Here is an 18,577-nt window from a genome sequence, read left to right as displayed (position 1 = left end):
AGTGAGGGGCTTGAAATACAAAATGGTCTATCCCTGTTGCTATTTGTTACGATCTAATTCAGTACCGTTACCAATCAAGGCAATGGTTGCTATCATATTGCTAGCAGTAGCGTATGCGAGTGGTCTCAGGTGCTGGATTTAAGCACCATTTCCTATTAAGTCATGGATTTTAATCCCACCATTGCCAAAGTTTCAGTTGGTTTTTCTTTCAGGCATTTCATCAAATCCCTTAGAATAGGCTCTGGGTATTTGACATATGACGTGGTTCGTCTTGGTAGGTAGAACAAGGGAGGCTGTAGGAATTGCAGGGTGACTGGGAATAGGTGGGGTTGCATGCCCTCATTCTCTGCTGTAACCATTCCAGGATTATACAGGAACAACAATGACGCTAGTATAAGGCCTGCAGCCGTGACTGAATGGTTAAAGGGATGGATTTAAAATCCATTGGGGCCTCCCCACGTGGGTTAGAGTCCTGCTGACTCTACTTCTCGCTGTTCCTTCGTCTTGCTGCCTCCAGAATGAACTATTGGTTAAATGGAATCAGCACCTTCCAAACACTCCCGTGTGGTTATCCTGCTTCACTTCCGTGTTGCTTCATTTCTGTTGATCCATAAGCATTCACGGAATTTGCAGCCAGAAATGATACAAAACTGAACTAATTTGTGCCATACTTGCGTTCTGAGAGTTTTTCTCTCCTTAGAGATAAAACCTTGCCCACTATTACTCACGCTGCAAGTGTCTGTGTGTCTCAATGTGGTTCAGTTCCCCGAAGGGTGAACATATTTTTTACCATAGCAAACCTTATTCACTTTCGTTATATATCTTCATGGTAAATGGCACAGAGAATAACGACAGGTTGAAAAGTTGCAAGAGGAGGTTGACCCTTTGTGTTTATATGAGTGGAAACTGCTTATTGACTCAGTGCCTGTATGTTACACAGCGGAGGATGATTGAAATTTTCACTGAGCAACATTTTAACAGACAATGGATTCATTCGTTGTGATGGTGTGTTCCAGTTCTATATATGCAATATGACAGTCAATTTCTATTCGTTACTTTGAACCCGATCTTTCTAATAGGTTGTATGTTATGCACATGTTTCTTTCAGTTTCTCGCGTTATTTGAAATGAATATTCATAAATCTATTTAGTCATAGATTCATAGAGGTCTACAGCACAGAAACAGGCCCTTCAGCCCATCGAATCTGCGCCGTCAAACAAGTACCTAACTGTTCTAATCCCATTTTCCAGCACTAGGCCCATAGCCTTCTATGCCATGGCATTGCAAGTGCACATTCAAATACTTTTTGAATGTTATAAGGGTTTCTGCCTCTACCACCCTTTCAGGCAGTGAGTTCCAGATTTCCACTAACCTCTGGGTGAAATAATTCTTCCTCACATCCCCTCTAAACCTCCTTCCCCTTATCTTAAATATATGCTCCATGGTTATTGATCGCTCCACCAAGGGGGAATGTTCCTTCCTGTCTACTCCATCTATGCCCCTCATAATTTTATACACCTCAACCATGTCCCCGCTCAATCTCCTCTGCTCCAAGGAAAATAACCCCAGCCTATCTAATCTCTCCTCATAACTAAAACTCTCCAGCCCAGGCAACATATTGGTAAATCTCCTCTGCACTCTCTCCAGTGCAATCACACCCTTCCTATGATGTGGATTCCAGAACTGCACGCAATATTTGGAGACACCCAATACTTGTGTGAGAACTTACCGAATAACAGTAGGGCTGGCAAAGTTTGGACAATATTTCCTTGTAGCCAAAGGACACAAAGCAGAATTATGTCGTTAATATGAGTAGAAGCAGGAAGAGAGGGAGTGTACTTGACCCTAGCTTTTCTTAAACCATTAAACCTTCAGTTGGAAGCTAACACTCTAGTGGTTCAGCCTCGGTGCTTTCACCGCCTGGGTTCAATTCTGTCTTGATGTTGTGCAAAATGTCATAACTAGCAACCAATTTATGGTTTGATAAAGTGTCAAATTAGACTCGAAACCTTCACTCTGTTTCTCCCTTCACATTTGCTGTCAGACCTGCTGAGAACTTCCAATACTTTCTGTTTTTATTATAACATGAATTACTATCTTTATTATACATATGATCACAAGAAATAGGAGCAGGAGTAGATCACACGGCTCATCGAGCTTGTCACATCATTCAATTCGATCATGGCTGATCTTTGGCTTCAACTCCATTATCCTGCCCGTTCCCCATATCCCTTAGTCCCCCGAGAGACCAAACATCTATCCATCCCGGCCTTAAATGTATTCCATGATGCAACATCCACAACCCTCTGGGTAGAGAATTCAATGATTCACAACCCTTTGGTTGAAGTAATTTCTCCTCATCTCAGCCCGAAATTATCGACCCTTTATCCTGAGATTGAGCCATAGTGTTTTCGACTCTCTGACCAGCGGAAACAATCCCTGTGTCTACCCTATCAAGCCCTCTCAGAATTTTACAGGTTTCAATCAGATTGGCTTTCATTCTTCTAAACTCCAGAGAATAAAAGTCTTAGGACAACCAGCACATTCCAGAGACCAATTTAGTGAACCTCCCCTGCACCGTCCCCAATGCAAGTCTATTATTTTATAAATGTGGAGATGAAAACAGCACACGGGATTCCAGATGCCGTCTCACCAAAACCCTGTGGCAAGACTTCTTTATTCTTGCTCTCCAATCCCCTTGCAAAAAAGGCCAACATGCTGATCCTGCATGCTAACTTTCCACATTGTACAAGCACAGCCAAGTTTCTTTGAACATCAGCACTTATAAATTTCTCACATTTTAAAAGCATTGTGTTATTCTCATTTTTAATAACCAAGTGAACATAATCGCACCTGCCTACATTATAATCCATCTGCCATCTTGTTGCCATCCGGACTCGAAACGTTAACGATATTCCTCTCCGCAGATGCTGTCGGACCTGCTGAGTTTTTCCAGGTATTTTTTTTTTTGTATTGGATTTCCAGCTTTAATCTTTTTACAGTGCTCTGCTCAAAGTTTACCTTGTTAACAAACTTCATAAACACTAATCGCAGGCCCCAGTGAGAATTGAACTCACGACCCCTGGTTTACAAGACCAGTGCTCTAAACCACTGAGCTATGGAGCCACCTGTTCTATCCTAATCACAGTAAGTCCCCTAGTGGAACGAGGAACAGGACAACGTTCCGCATGGATAATATTTGATAGACCTGGAAATGCCTGAAAGGGAGAACAGGAAGTTAAGGATGCGACATGAAAGCGGCAGAATTTGACGTGTGTCAGTTGCTTTCAGTGATGAAAGTCTGCCGTGGTAATGTGAGAGATTTTACTGCCGACTGTTTACACTGACACAAATATCACTCCTGACCAATCAATCAGAACTGCTCTTTGAAAGCAGCGCGCCAGGCCGAATGGCCTCTTTCTTTTTTATGTAACTGTATACAATTTTATGTCTCTCAGCATAATTTCCCAGTCACTCCGACATTTTATTACACGCTTGGGGGAATGTACTTTTTTACATCCTCGCTTTTGAAGTGAAGACACTGAGCAAACTCCAAGTTTTTCTTAAATTCCTGAGCAGGATTTGGAACCAGACTAGTTGAACGACACTATATTGGTGCCAATCCTTCACTGCAGCTACCCCTTAAAAACACCTCTGGTGAAAGTGTCTGAAAAATGGCAAATGTGGCCCAGATAAAGCACGTTGCAAGAGTTATAGACAGCTTTCCTCGTGATTTAGAGGTGAGGATTCGGCCCTTTCACCGCCGTGGCCCGGACTCGATTCCCGGCCAGGCAATGAAGGTTTATTGATCTGGTACAAACTGTTAAAACAGGCCTGATTTACTTATTGATTGAAAACCAAAACGCACAACAGCTCCGCCCGAATCAGTGGAGTGAGAGTTGAAGTTTTACATCAGAGCTGCAAATGTCACACGTGGAACAGCTTCGAGAAGAAATACAGTTCCTAATGTCCGAGGGGTATCAGTTTGGACTGTTTGTATTTACAAATTCATTCTCTCGATGTGTCCATTGCCTTAACCACTCGACCACAAGGACTCGGTGTCTGTTTAAATGTTGCTCAGTGAAAATTTCAATCGCCCTCCGCTTTGTAACATTCGGACACTTAGTAACTGAACAGTCTCCACTCAGAAATACAGAAAGAAAATTCCTCCTGAACCTTTTAAACCTGTTTTTCTTTTCTCTGTACGATTTTAATATGAAGCCACACAAGTAAGGTGAATAAAGTGGGGATTGCTAAAAATGAGGAACTGAACCACATTGACACACACAGCGGGACACTCACAGACATATACATCGACAGTGACAGAGGGCTAAGGAGAGACAAACACCCAGAAAGATAGGATGTCACCAAACTCGCTCAGTTTTGCTCCATTTCCGTCTGCAGATTTCGCAAATCCTTGCAGATGAATGGAAATAAGAAAGCGCGGAAGTTTTTGTTTGATTCTATTTACCCGATAACTAATTCTGTTGGTCAACATCGGGAATAATGAGAACCGCAGTCAACAAACCAACATTGGGGAAACCCCGATGGATGTCAGAAACCATCGCCCTCAACACTCGTCCGCCACTAACAGCACTTCCTTCGGTAAAACATGTTCATATCAAATCAGAGCATTCAGGAGATGGAGTATTGGCATTGTCACTGGGCTAGAAACCCAGAGATAAAAGCAAAATACTGTGGATGCGGGAAATCTGAAGGTAAAACAGAAAATGCTGGAAAAATTCAGCATGTCTGGCAATATTTCTGGAGAGAGAAACAGAGTTAATATTTCAGTTCCGTGTGACTCTTCTTTGGAGTTCTTTGAAAGCAGCACACAGGGCCGAATGGTCTCTTTCTTTGCTGTAACTTTCTGTAATTTGATATTTCCCAGCATCACTTCTTTCACACTCATTCTGCCATTTTATAATCCACTTTTGCGAGTGGGTTCAAAGCTCAACTACGTGCACAAGACTGGAAGGAGCCTGCGACTGTGGATAATCGGCACTCTGCACATTCCTGTCATCAGTGTCTGGGAGAATCAGGAAGATGAGATCCCAGATTATCTTTACCATGTCAGCTGCAAACCCCTTCTTTCTAAAATCCTTGGGTCCCACATTCTCTGTCCCTGATTTCCAGGGAAAGCTTGGGTTCATGAACTAACTGTGTCTGCATCAAGCAGCTAATTTACCTGATAGCTGGACGGGCAGAGGCGAGGCAGGGACAGAAGCAGAAACAGATGCGACATGAAAGTGTTTAGAAGTGTGTCAGTTACTTTCAGTGATGAATGTCTGCCGTGTGTTCCCTTGTCAGTTTCACAACAGCCGCAGTGATCAGGTTGGTGGGTTTAGGAAATTGACAGTTACACATGAGCAGCTTGTGGGGATATTTCACCTCACTGTCAATTTCATGTTCCAGCTCACAGAAACCGTTGTTGTTATTGACTGAAGAATTCATTCCATTTAAAATGGAAACATGGATAAAAGCAGCGTCAATAAATCAAACTGAAACAAATTTGCCAGTCACCCTGGTGGTCTAGTGGTCAGGTTTCGGCGCTTTCACCGCCACGGTCTGGGTTCGATTCCCGGTCAGGGAATGCAGTTTTATTGATCTTGTGAAATTGTCAAAATGAGTATTAATTACTTATTTATTGAAAACATTTAGCAGCTCCACCAGAATCAGTTGAAGTTTCGCCTCAGAGCTGGAAATATCACACTTAGAACAGGCCGGGGACAAAGACAAGCGGAGTGAAAGAAGGACAAGAGAAGGGATGTTTGCAAAGCACTGGCCATAGGGGTGGTGGTGCCGGGCAAAATATGGGTGGGAGAAGTGAAAATTCTGGTGCCTACTGTTTGCATTGACAAAAATATCACTCCTGATGGATCAACCAATCCCAAGACTAATTGAAAGACACATTAATGGTGCCAATCCTTCACTGGAGCTCACCGCGACCAAAGAGCACTGTTACCATCAGCCTGTTATGTAACTTCTTGCAGTATATCTGCTGAACAATATAAGCTTATCACAGCTCTGTTTTCTTTACATTGAAATCCAGTGCGAAAATACGAGAAATTTGAAAGCTGAACAACCTAGACAAGACTTGAAGGAGTGTGTGACTGTGGATAATCGGCACTGTGCACATTCCTGTAATCAGTACCTGGGAGAATCAGGAAGATCTTGGTGTCTCTTTAGCCTGTTATCTGTAAACCGATCACATTGTGTATTACGTTTGCACTAACTGACTGTGTGAGGTCAATCAGCTCCTGGAAGGGCGAAGTGAGCTGGAGGCGAGTCAGAAAGAGATGTGACATGGAAGTACTTTGAATCAGTGGTGAAAATCCGTCGTGTGCCAGTTTCAAAGGAACAGAGGTTGGTGGTTATTTGTTTGAAAGAAGTTGCACTCAACGTGCGGCGAGCTCACGACCTGAGATTAAGAGCCTTTGATCTACCAGTTGAACTAGCCGGGCAGACATAACATATGTATCCCATATCCCCACATACATGGAAACAACTGTTGCTTTCCACCTGGAGCCTCAGCTTGTTCTGAATTTCATAGTGGAGAAGGTAATCGAACTACACAAGCCCCAAGGTTGCAATACATTGCTCTCAATCATCAATAACATCATTCACATCTTCCACTTCTTAGCTGCACCTCCTTCCAAACATTGCAAACTCCTCTTGCATCTTTCATCCTGATATTTTTCCCTGAAACGTTTTCATCTGAAGCTGCACAACTAATGTGAATACAGTTTGTGATCGTAAAAATTTGTTCACTCCCTTGGGGAACTGAACGACATTGACACACACAAAGGAACACAGACAGGGATAAACACCGAGACTGACAGAGGGCAAGGGATTGTCTCTCAGGAGAGACAAACTCCCAGAAAGCAAGCATGCTCCATTTCCACTGCAGGTTTCATGAATGAACAGAAATAGGAAAACGCCCGCTTGTTTTGATGGATTTTATTCAATGTAACCGATAATTAACTCTGTAGACACAGAATAAAACATGGAATAATGAGAAGCAGGAAACTCCAATGGATCTGGACCTTTTCTCCGCAGCCATTAATATTTTTATTGTCTCTCCTCAGTATTACTGTTAAAGTGAAACACCGCACACACACGCTTTAATTGTGAGCTGGCACCTTTTCGACCAGCAGGGGAATTTTAGCAGGAGTGGGATTAGAAACCACACCTCAATTAAGAATGAGACCTTAAACCATTAACAACCACGACAGCTGCGCTCCCAAGCTCACGATGCTACTCCACATCACCTTGACTAGATCTGGACTCAATCGCCTGACCACTCGGCCACGATGACTGGACCTATGGATTGGTTAGTATTGTTGGTGTAAAATTACAGATGGCTACAGCAGAGGAGGAGGAAATTCGGCCCAGTCTGTCCATGCCAGTTTATGGACGAGGAATTTAGCCAACCCCACATTTTCCCCACAGCCATTTATATTTTTATTGTGTCTCCTCGTTCTTCCTGTTAAAGTGAAACACCGCACACACCTGCTTTAACTGCGAGCTGGCACCTTTTCGACCAATAGGGCCATTTAGCAGCATTGGGGTTAGAAACCACGCCTCAATAAAGACTGAAACCTTAAACCAGCACCTACAACAACTCATCTGAATTACCGAGCTCAGGCTGCAACTGCCCATTGCTTTGTCTGATATTGCTCCTGAAACAGAACAGAATCAAAGCAGCAACAATACGTCATAAGGCCCCACAAGCCTCCTCCGTCATTTAATAAGATCATGGCGGATCCCCAACCTCAACACCAATTTCCCTCCCGATCCCGATCCCCCTTCATTCCCTTAGAGCCCAAAAATCAGGAGAATCTTTGGATGTTTTTTCTTCCATTGATCCGAGAGTTCTGTGGACACCTGTTTGAAATCAGCAACAATAAGAAGCACAGTCGGTAAGATTGGAACTTTCCTCGGGAAACCTCAGTGGATTTTAAAAACATCGTTTTCACCACTCGGCCACGATGATTGACCAAGGATCCAATGCTTTTCACTCAATCATCAATAACACCATTCACAGCTTCCTCTTCTCAGCTGCACCTCCTTCCAAACATTGGGATCCATTTTCTTCAGGATTTGTTTCTGGATTTAATATTTACCTGCTTTGTGACCTCGTTTTGAAATCAGATTCACTTCAATATCCAACGGAAATTGAATTGCAAACCTGACGGACAATCAGTGGAAAACAAGTCACTCAGTAACACCACTCCCATGGTGCTCATTTTCAGATTCACAACAGTCAGCTTTTCAATAAAATGAAGGAATTTGAAAGTGAAAAGATTTAGAAAGTTGGTGTGACTTTTATTTGTGACTCACTCACTCGGGTATTCTGTAAATGCTGCTTCGAGGTTTTGTGACCGGGAAATAATGTACCTGAGTTTTCCTGAGCCTGTGCTCGGTGTATTGGGAAGTTTGGCCCGGGTTGGAGTATCTTCTGTCCCAGGGATGGGCAGTAACCCGCTGATTGAAGCTGCAGTCACCGCTTTCTGCTGGCAGCGGGTAATTGGAAAGTGCGGGGCCGGAATATTGCTGCTTTTCTGCTTTTCCCTGTCTCACTCACTGCGGAGCTGAGCAAGAAAGAACAATTGATGGGTTTGTTTGAATCCAATAACTTCATAAATTTCCAGTGTGTTGGATATCAGTGCATGGTAGGTCTAAATGTTTTCTCATTATATTTGAAATGAATATTCGAAAAAAATGCCGCTTACCTGGGAGCTCACTGGATAATAGTGGAGCCGGCAACATTTCCGGGGTCTTGACATTCAGCTCAAGTAGCCAATGACAACCGGGAACTGAGTGACAATGAATGCTGAAAAAAAGTGGGAGCTTCGTCCTTGAGTGGTTTCGAACCACCAACCTTTCGGTCAACAGCCGAACGCGCTGACCAGTTGCGCCACAGAGACCGATGCAACCTCTAACCAGGGTGTCATAGAGTTAAAGTTTCAGATTGCTGCTACAGGAATGACAATTGTTCTCTATCAGTTTTACTCTTCCAAAGTAAAGGTTGGGACATTCATTGTGGATACATGGAAACAGGCTGATCCCACCCACATGCAGACACATCCCTGTCACCGGGAACCAGCTCTCCTACAACCGGTGCCGTCTCCCTTCGAGTCTTTTGGTGCCTTGTCTGTTACCAAGTATTCTGATTGTCCCAAAGCCGATATTAGGTTTGAATTCCTGATGTGCAGTAACGAGAATCCTTTCAATGTCTCAGATCAGTTAATTTCACTGATAACATTAGAGTCAATGTTCCAGCGTCTTAAAGAAGGGAAAGGTGCCTTGACTGTCTCTGGTCAGTCGGGCAGTTCACCCTTCATTCTCCTCTGATTCCGGTTCCCAAAGAATTTCTAAAGATTCACAAAGCTGGAGACTGGGTTTTCTGTTTTGGTTCCTTCTCCATTTTCCCACCTGCCAACTGACAATATTTTCCAAAATCTCATCTCAATACCTCAATGCAAAGCGCATCATGTCCAGGGATGAGGAAATTTAGTTTTGTGGAGAGATTATAGAGACCGGGATTGTTCTCTTTAGAGCAAAGAAGTTTAAGTGGGGATTTCATGGAGCTGTTCAAAATGATGTGGGTGGGGGCAGTGGGGACGGGCGGCTTGATGGTGCAGATAGGGAGAAACTGTTTCCAATGACGGGGGTCAGTAACCAGAGGACTGGGATTTAAAGATAGTTAAGGAAAGACATACTTGCATTTATACAGCGCTTTTCCTGACCAGCGGATGTCTGAAACCATTTTGAAGCCAATTAAGCACTTTTTGAAATTAAAACAGAAAATACTGGAGAAACTCAGCAGGTTTCGCTTTCCACAGACACTGTCAGACCTGCTGAGTTCTACCTGCATTTAATGTTTTTATTTCAGATTTCCAGTATTTTGGTTTTATTGAAGTACTTTCTGAAGGAGAGTCATTGTTTTCATGCAGGGAGCACGGCAGCCAATCATTGCTCAACAAACACCCAAAGCCAGGGACTTGACAATGCGCAGATCTTATAATCTTGGTTGAAGGATAAACAGTGACCAGGACACATGACCACATCCTGCTGTCTTTAACAAACTTCAATCTGCAAGTTTTGATGATGGTTCTGGCCAATTTCGAACGAGGCAACTATTCACATATGAGGTAAACATGATAACCACTGCCCTGCAGAAACAGGGGACAGGAGAAAAGCTCAATGGGCCTCACTAAAATGTTAAGCGGTGACGTCATGCAGCAACACTTTGAGTCTTTATTTTGAAGAAATGGAATTCAGCTGTTCTCTTTGGGAATGCTGGATACAGACTGATCCAATAATGTCATCATCAAAAGGCACAGCTCTACAAGAGGCCCATAGTATCGATGTCAGTTTTCCACAAAGAGCTTTCGAGTTAATCTCAATTTCTTCGTCTCTTTCCATAACTCTGAATTTTTTCTCCCTTTCAAGTCAATGTCCATTTCCCTTTTGAAAACTCTGAGTTAAGAGAAACAATATTGAAAGAGGCACAGGAGCTGCTGCCGTGTCCATGCTCAGTGTGTGAAAATTAACAAAGATTCCCTGTCTCATTGAGATGAAGGGTTGGATTCTGAATTCTTTTACAATTATTCAAATTTTAAAAATAGTTGATTTCAAATCGAATTTTCAGAAAACAAATGGCAATTCTGACCAATCATCTCCTCATTTTTCTCAGTCGATACCTTTTCCCAACATTTCATTGAGCAAACACGCACAGTCACCACAGGAAAAAAAACACATCATTTGAAAAAGTGAAACACTGAAATAATGAAGTTAATAGTGGAGATGATATCTGTATGTTACAAAGTGCAGGATGATCTGATTAACTGGCGGAGCTGGTTCGAGTTTCCCAATGACCTATTCTTGCTCCTTTGCTGCTGTTCTATTTCGATGATAATACCAGTAAAGGGAGTTAGGAGCAGCTGAGGGAAATGTGGTAGTGTAGCCGAGCGGTCTAAGGCGCTGGATTAAGGCTCCAGTCTCTACAGAGGCGTGGGTTCGTATCCCAAGCGTTCACGTGATCTACCTTTTGGGATCTGCAGCAGCCCCTTTCAAACCAACAGATCGACAGATACCAGCTCACACTAGCGGAGTGTGCGGTGTTTTATTTTGATAGGAAGAACGAGGAGAGGCAATATAATTATCAGTTGCTGTGGGAAAAAGGCAGGGTGTGGAATTACAGTGGTTGAATCGCTCTTCCAGAGAGTCGGCATTTAAACGACATGCTGAATGACCGTCTGATGTAGCCGTCTATGATTTTATACAAACATCATTAATGCAAATCTGGGGCTTGGATTTGTGACTGAGTGATTAAGCTGACGGGTTTTGAATGCATAGGGATCTCCACAGGAAGGCTGGAATCCTGCTAATTACGCTTCTTATCATTCCTGAATTTTACAGTGTACCTGCACAATTAATTGTCTGAATAAGTTGCATAAGAACCATCTAAAACATCCAGCGTTCTCTAATTTCTATTTGTCTGCAAGCATTCACAAAAGTTGCAGCGAGAAATGAAACACAAACGGAACCAGGTTGGTGTCAGGCTTGATTTCTGGGTGTTTGTCTCTCCTTCGAGACAATCCCATGCCCTTTGTCAGTCTCGGTCTAGATGTCTGTGTTTCTTCCTCTGTGCGTGTCAATGTGGTTCCGTTCCCAAAGGGCATGAACATATTTTTACCATCACAAACTTTATTCACATTCGTTTCAAATTTCACAGAGAAAAATATCAGGATGGAAGATGCGGGAGGAGTTTGCAATGTTTGGAATGAAGTGCAGCTAAAAAGTGGAAGATTCATGGAGAATCTTTCTTCTCACTTAACACGAGATATGGAACCAGATCTGGGAGGTATTTGTGTCAGTGTAAACAGTAAAACCTCCCTTATTTCCCCTATATTTTGCCTTGCACAAACATCTCTCTGGTTAGGGCTTTGCCACCTATCACAGCCCTTCTCTCATTCCCTATCTTCACCTCTATATTTGTTCTCGACCTGTTGCACGGGTGACATTTCCAGCTCTGAGGGAGATCTCCAGCTCTCACTCCACTGATTCTGACAGAGATGAGCGTCTTCTGTTTTTCATCAAGAAACAACTCAGACACATTTTAACAGTTTGCACGAGGTCAGTAAATCTCCATTCCCTGACCAGGAATCCAACCTGGACCACAGCAGTGAAAGCTCTGAATCATGACCACTAGACCACCAAGAAAGCTGCTCACAAGCCTCACCACGTGGCTTATCTATGCTACCTGTGCCTTTATTTTTGTTTCAGACTTCTTTCAGCAGAGACACGTTTCATAAGAACATAAGAACATTAGAAATAGGAGCAGGAGTCGGCCATTCGGCCCCTCAAGCCTGCCCCGCTATTCAATAAGATCATGGCTAATCTGCCCTTGGCCTCAACTCCTCTTTCGTCCCAGCTCCTGATAGCCCTCAAACTCCGAGATTTCAAAAATCTATCTACCTCCTCTTTAAATACTCTCAGTGAGCTATTCCAAAATTCCAATCAGAATTCCAAACATTCTCTACCCTCTGGGAGAAGAAATTCCTTCGCATCTCAGTTTTAAATGAGGTCCCCCTGATTCTATAACTATGTCCCCTAGTTGGAGGTTCCCCCATTAGTGGAAACATCTTCTCAACATCTATCCTGTCAACTTCCTCAGAATCTTGCACGTTTCAATAAGATCACCCCTCAGTATGCTAAACTCTAATGAATAAAGTCTTCACCTGGTTCACAGTTCTTGATAAGTCAACCCCTTCATCCCAGTAATCAGCCTAAAGAATCTCTTTTGAACTGCCTGCAATGCCAATATATGCTTCTTTAAATATGGGGGCCAAAACTGTACACAGGACTCCAGGTGCGGCCTCACCAACACCCTGTACAGCTGTAACAAGTCTTCCCGATTTTTAAACTCCAACCACGAGAAAAACAGGCCAAAATTCCATTTGCCTTCTTAATGACTTGCTGCACCTGCATGCCAAGTTTTTGTGTTTCATGCATAGGAAAACCCAGATCCCTCTGTGCTGCACTTTTTGGAGTCTCCCTCCATTTTAATAATATTCTGTCTTTTGATTCTTCCTACCAAAGCGTATGATCTCAAACTTTCCTACATTAAACTCCACCTGCCAAATTTTGCCCACTCACTCAACCTATCTATACCCCCTTGAAGATTCTTCAAGTCCTCATCACAACCTGACCTCCCACCTATTTTTGTATCGCCAGAAAATTTGGATACATTACACTCTGCCCCCTCCTTCATGTCATTAGTGTAGATAGTAAATAATTGAGTCCCTGGGGCTGATCCTTGTAGCACTCCACTAGTTTCGTCTTTCCAATCTGAAAATTCCCGGCCCTCCGCCTTCTGTGTGTTAAATTGGGCTCTTTACATTGCAGGGTTTGTGTAGGGTAATAGGGATCACGGTCTCTCACACACGGAAAGTTTCCCCGCTACATTGCAGGGTCTGTGTAGGATAGTAGGGTTCACGGTCTCTCACACACGGAAAGTTTCCCCGCTACATTGCAGGGTTTGTGTAGGGTAATAGGGATCACGGTCTCTCACACACGGAAAGTTTCCCAGCTCGAAAAGGGGTAGAAGCATTAACAGAATTAAATGTGAGGAAAAGTTGCATCGTTCCCGTTTGTTGTTAAATAGTAACTGGATGCATCATCTCTAAACCATGTGACATTTATACTTCTCCAGGTTTCGAATGATATTCTGAAAAATGCATGGCTTGGAAGAAAGAGAGAAAGATTGGGACGGATTTGCTGTAAGGCCGTTCGCACATGTGTGAGGTGTTGAATGAGCTGCTGATGTGCTGTGTCATCTGATGATTCTAATGTTAGATCAATTTCTCTGCCGCATTGCTAAGGTTTTCAGCCGAATTGTACTTCCACAAAACAGGGTTCTGAAGTGCAATAAGATAGCACAGTTTGACATTTTAGGTCCTTCTGCAAGGAGCTGCGTGTTGTTTTTGTAGTCTAGTGGTTATCACATTTGCTTTACACGCCGAAAATTTCCTGAATCGAAACTCATTGAAGAACAGTGGAACTGGCAACATTTGTGGAAAATGTTCTTACCGCCATTGACAACCCGGATCTGTGAGACACTGAATGTTGATGGGGGAAAAACTTTAACAGCTTCGCCTCTGAACCACCAAACTTTACAGTTAACAGCCGAACGCGCTGACCAATTGTGCTACAGAGACTGATGCAACTTTCTGTGTTCTTTGTACAGATACAGCCAAGTCTCTTTGAACATCAGCACAACTTTCTCACCTCTTCAAACATGTTCTGCTTTGTTGTTTTTTTTAAACTATTTTTACGACCAAGTGAGTAACTTCAGACTTCGCTGCATTTTTCCCCGTCTGTCATCTTGTTAGCCAATCACCTCTTATATATTATAAAAACAGAAAATGCTGGCTAAACTCAGTAGGCCTGACATAATCTGTGGAGAGGGAAACCGAGTTAACGTTTCGGGTCCGTATGACTCTCCTTCAGACCTGAAAAGAAATAGAAAGTGATGGAATTTATGCTATCCAAGCGGGGCGGGGAGGGGGGCGGTGTGGGGTGGGTAGAGCAGGCGAGATTGGATAGAAGGTCGGTGATAGGTGGGGGCTGAGGAGAGATTGACAAAGGTGTCAAGGACACAACACAAAGGGAGTGTTAATGGTAGTGGTCAGGGCTGAAGAAGGTGCTGATAGTGGCATAAAAATAAGAAATCAGAATGTGTGAATAGAAGAACAAGGGTCAGCACTTTGTGAAAGAGCAACATGGAACAAGTAACAGATGGCTCTATTTTGGGCTGGGGTAGGGGGAGGTGCGGTGGTTGGGGAAAAAGGATAGAAAAGGGGATAAAAGGGGGGATAAAATAATGAATAAATTAATAAAAATAAGTAAATAAAAATAAAAATACATTTTTATAGCGAGATTTTAAAAAGGGTGAAATTAGAGGAGAGAGTTCACGGTCTGAAGCTTTTGAACTCAATATTCAGTCCGGAAGGCTGTAAAGTGCCTAATCGGAAGATGTGGTGTTGTTCCTCCAGTTTGCGTTGAGCTTCAGTGGAACATTGCAGCAGCCCAAGGACGGACATGTGGGCTTGAGAGCAGGGTGGGATGTTGAAATGGTAAACGACAGGAAGGTCTGGGTCATACTTGCAGACAGACCGAAGGTGTTCCACAAAGTGGTCACCCAGTCTGCGTTCGGTCTCTCCAATGTAGAGGAGACCGCATTGGGAACAGTGAATGCAGTGGACCAAATTGAAGCGGGTGCAAGTGAAGCGCTGCTTCACCTGAAAGGAGTGTTTTGGCCCTTGGAAAGTGAGGAGGAAGGCCCCTAAAGGGCCAACTGTCAGTTGTTCTTTCACAAAGTGCTGATCCTTGTTCTGCTATTCACACATTCTGCTTTCTTGCCTTTCTGCCACAATCAGTATCTTTTTTCGCCCTTACCACTATCATTAACACTCCCTTTGTCTTGTGTCCCTGACTCCTTTGTCAACCCTTCCTGAGCCCCCACCTATCACTGACCTTCCCACCTGCTCCACACAACCCCTCGTATAACAGGATAAACTCCATTACATTTCTGCTTCTCTTTCATTCTGAAGAGTCACAAGGATTCGAGACAATGACTCTGTTTCTCTCTCCACAGGTGCCGTCAGATGGTGAGTTTTTCCAGCATTTTCTGTTTTTAATACAGATTTCCAACATCCGCAATATTTTAACTCATTAAATTGCTTCTTCTATATTGTTCTGCAGTCTGTCAGCTTTCCACATAATTTTGCCATCTCAGCTAAAGGTTACACATAGGTTCTAGAAAGGATTGAACTCGCGCCCCCTGACTTACAAGATGCATGTTGTAACCACTGAGCTATGGAGCCACCTATTAACTTAAGCTAACGGAAAATCGACCATATTCAGTAAAACGAGGCAGATGCTGAAGTTCCAGGTGGATGACATTTGATAGACCTGGAAATGTCTGAGAGAGAGAACAGGAAGTTAAAAGATGTGACATGAAAGCGGCAGAATTTGATGTGTGTCAGTTACTTTCAGTGATGAATTTCTGCCGTGTGTCACCTTGTCAGTTTCACCGGAGCCGCAGGGATGAGTTTGGTGGGACCTGGTTAAAATGAGGAATAATGAGAACTGTAGTCAGCAGGATTCAAACCTACAGGGGCAGACCCCAATGGATTTGAAATCCATCACCTTAAACATTCAGCCACGACTAACAGCGGCTTCCGAGCTCAAATGTGTTCTTGTCAAATCAGAAATGGCTACAAAATAAGTCACTCGGCCCATCGTGCCTGTGCTGGCTCTCTGAAAGAGCAACTCAACCAATTCAAAACCCGCCTTTCCCCCACAACAATTTATATTTGTATGGCCTCTCCACGTTTTTCCAAACAAAAGAAAGGACCACAACCCTCCCTAAATTAAACTAGAATCTCCTCTTATTCTCCGAAAGGGAATTCCTAAAGTTCCCCAAAGTGGGAATGTGACTTAAACTGTGGCAGCGCTGGGATTCGGATCCACCCATCGAGGGACTGGAAGGAACCCAAGTCCAAATCTTCACGTCACTGGGTCGGGAAAACTTTGTTAATTAAGGGAAACTGTGCATGGATTCTGCAGAAGCTCCTTCTTCAAAAGTGAATTAGACAGTTACTTGAAATAGAGAAAAATTAGGCTTATGGAGAGAGAGAAATATGTTGAGACTAATTGGTTCTTCTTTAAAAAAGCTGGCACAGAAGAGATGATCTAATGACCATCCAACCTGCTGTAACATTTGATGATGACATTGTTGATCAGTCTGTCTCCAGCATTCCTAATGAGAACAGCCGAATTCCATTTCTTCAAAACAAAGACCCAAAAATGCTGTTGCGGAACTGCATTGTAGTCAGATGTAATGGGCCCCTTATCAATGGAGTTTCTGTAGTGTAGTGGTTATCACGTTTGCCTTACACGCGAAAGGTCCCCGGTTCGAAACCGGGCAGAAACATTACTGCAACTTGCTCGTTTAAGTAAGACGAAAAGCTGCGTTGCTCTTTCTTGTTGTTGAATATTAGCTGAATGCAGTGTCTCACAGCCGTATTGCACTTGCTCTTCGCCTTATCTGTTGGAACTCGCCGGGTAACAGGAGGGTTGGCGATTTCTGTCTTTTTTTGTTGTTTAATGATCCTATGACAACCCGGGACTGTGAGACAATGAATACTGCTCCAGCTAACAGCAGTCGCTGTTGTCATTGGCTGAAGAAGTCGGTTGTGTTCTAGAGGAACGTGTCATTTTGTCGGAGAAAAGTGTCTCTGTTGAAAGAGGTTTGAAATGGAAAGAAAAGGCACAGATGGCATGAATAAGCTGGGCTGTAAAGCTGCAAACCTGGGGGTCTAGTGGTTAGGGTTCGGCGCTTATAAATGTCATGAGAATGATTAATATAAATATGCATTACTTCTTGATTGAAAACTGAAAACGCATATCAGTTCCGCCTGAATCAGTGGAGTGAGAGCTGGAGTATTGCACCAGCGCCGGAAATGTCACCCGTGCAACAGGTAGCGAACAAATACAGAGGTGAAGATAAGGAATGAGAGAAGGGCATGGCAGGCTGCAAATCACTGACTATAGTGACGGTGGTTCACGGCAAAATATAGCGGTAATAGGGGGGATTTCACTGTTTACACCGACACAAACCTCTCCCAGGTTTGGTTCCGAATCTTGTGCCAAATGACAAAAAAATTCTCACTGAATTTACTCAGTCCCATGATGTCAGAAGAGCTGAACACAAGGGAAGAAGGTGGATTTTGCTGGAATGGGTTGAAGATGATGGAATGACTGTGAAGGCAGCAGCAGTGGGGATGGAAATGAAACAATTATAGAAAGTTACTTTGAAAGGGCGGTTGTGATTGATTGATCAAGAGTGATATTTTTGCCAGTTTGAACAGCAGGAAGATAAATCTGTCCCATTCCCACCCACATTTTGCACTATCATCCCTTTAGTCAGTTTCTGTCTCATGCCTTGTAACCTATCACAGTCCTTCCCTTTTGCCCTTTCACTCCCATCTCTCCGCCTCTGGATTTGTTTACCACCTGTTACATCTCTGACTTTTCCATCTCTGATGAAAGATCATCCAGCTGGAAGATTAACTCTCTTTCTCACTCCACAGACGCTGCCAAACCTGGTTTCATTTAATCAGGAATTTCTGTTCATTGTGACAGTACACACAGTGGTAAGGAAAAGGATTTCCTTGACCGGGAATTGCCAGTGAAAGCACCAAATCCTCAGCACTGAACAGTAACAACTTCCAGTGAAGCAGAGGGCAATTTTAACGCAGAAACAACCAAATCTATTTTTCACAAAGTGGGATGGAGAAAGACTCAGTTTGAGCGGTGATACTGCTGGAGCAATGGAGAGCTGGCTATCACCCACGGAAGCTGCAAAGTTTTCAGGAATAATGGCCCCTAGCGTGGGGCTCAAATACATGGCCCCGGAGTTTAGAGTTTCATGCTCTATCGATTGAGCTAACCCGACTAGCATTTAAAGCCGTTCATATTCCAAAATACAGGGATAGAAATC

General features: G+C 43.3%; 3 non-coding genes across 3 annotated transcripts; 1 reads left to right on the top strand and 2 right to left on the bottom strand.

The window, feature by feature from the left end:
- Window positions 1-3,052: 3,052 nt before the first annotated feature.
- On the bottom strand, window positions 3,053-3,126 carry trnat-ugu (transfer RNA threonine (anticodon UGU)). The gene has a single exon. It is a non-coding gene; the product is annotated as a tRNA-Thr (tRNA).
- A 5,730-nt stretch (window positions 3,127-8,856) lies between these two features.
- On the bottom strand, window positions 8,857-8,930 carry trnan-guu (transfer RNA asparagine (anticodon GUU)). Its single transcript has one exon. It is a non-coding gene; the product is annotated as a tRNA-Asn (tRNA).
- An 8,005-nt stretch (window positions 8,931-16,935) lies between these two features.
- On the top strand, window positions 16,936-17,008 carry trnav-uac (transfer RNA valine (anticodon UAC)). The gene has a single exon. It is a non-coding gene; the product is annotated as a tRNA-Val (tRNA).
- Window positions 17,009-18,577: the final 1,569 nt, after the last annotated feature.

Source organism: Cetorhinus maximus, chromosome 23 (genome assembly GCF_964194155.1).
Source record: "Cetorhinus maximus chromosome 23, sCetMax3.hap1.1, whole genome shotgun sequence".
Taxonomy (NCBI): domain Eukaryota; kingdom Metazoa; phylum Chordata; class Chondrichthyes; order Lamniformes; family Cetorhinidae; genus Cetorhinus; species Cetorhinus maximus.
The sequence above is the reverse complement of the archived record's forward strand: the minus strand, read 5'-3'. Positions and strand labels throughout refer to the sequence as shown.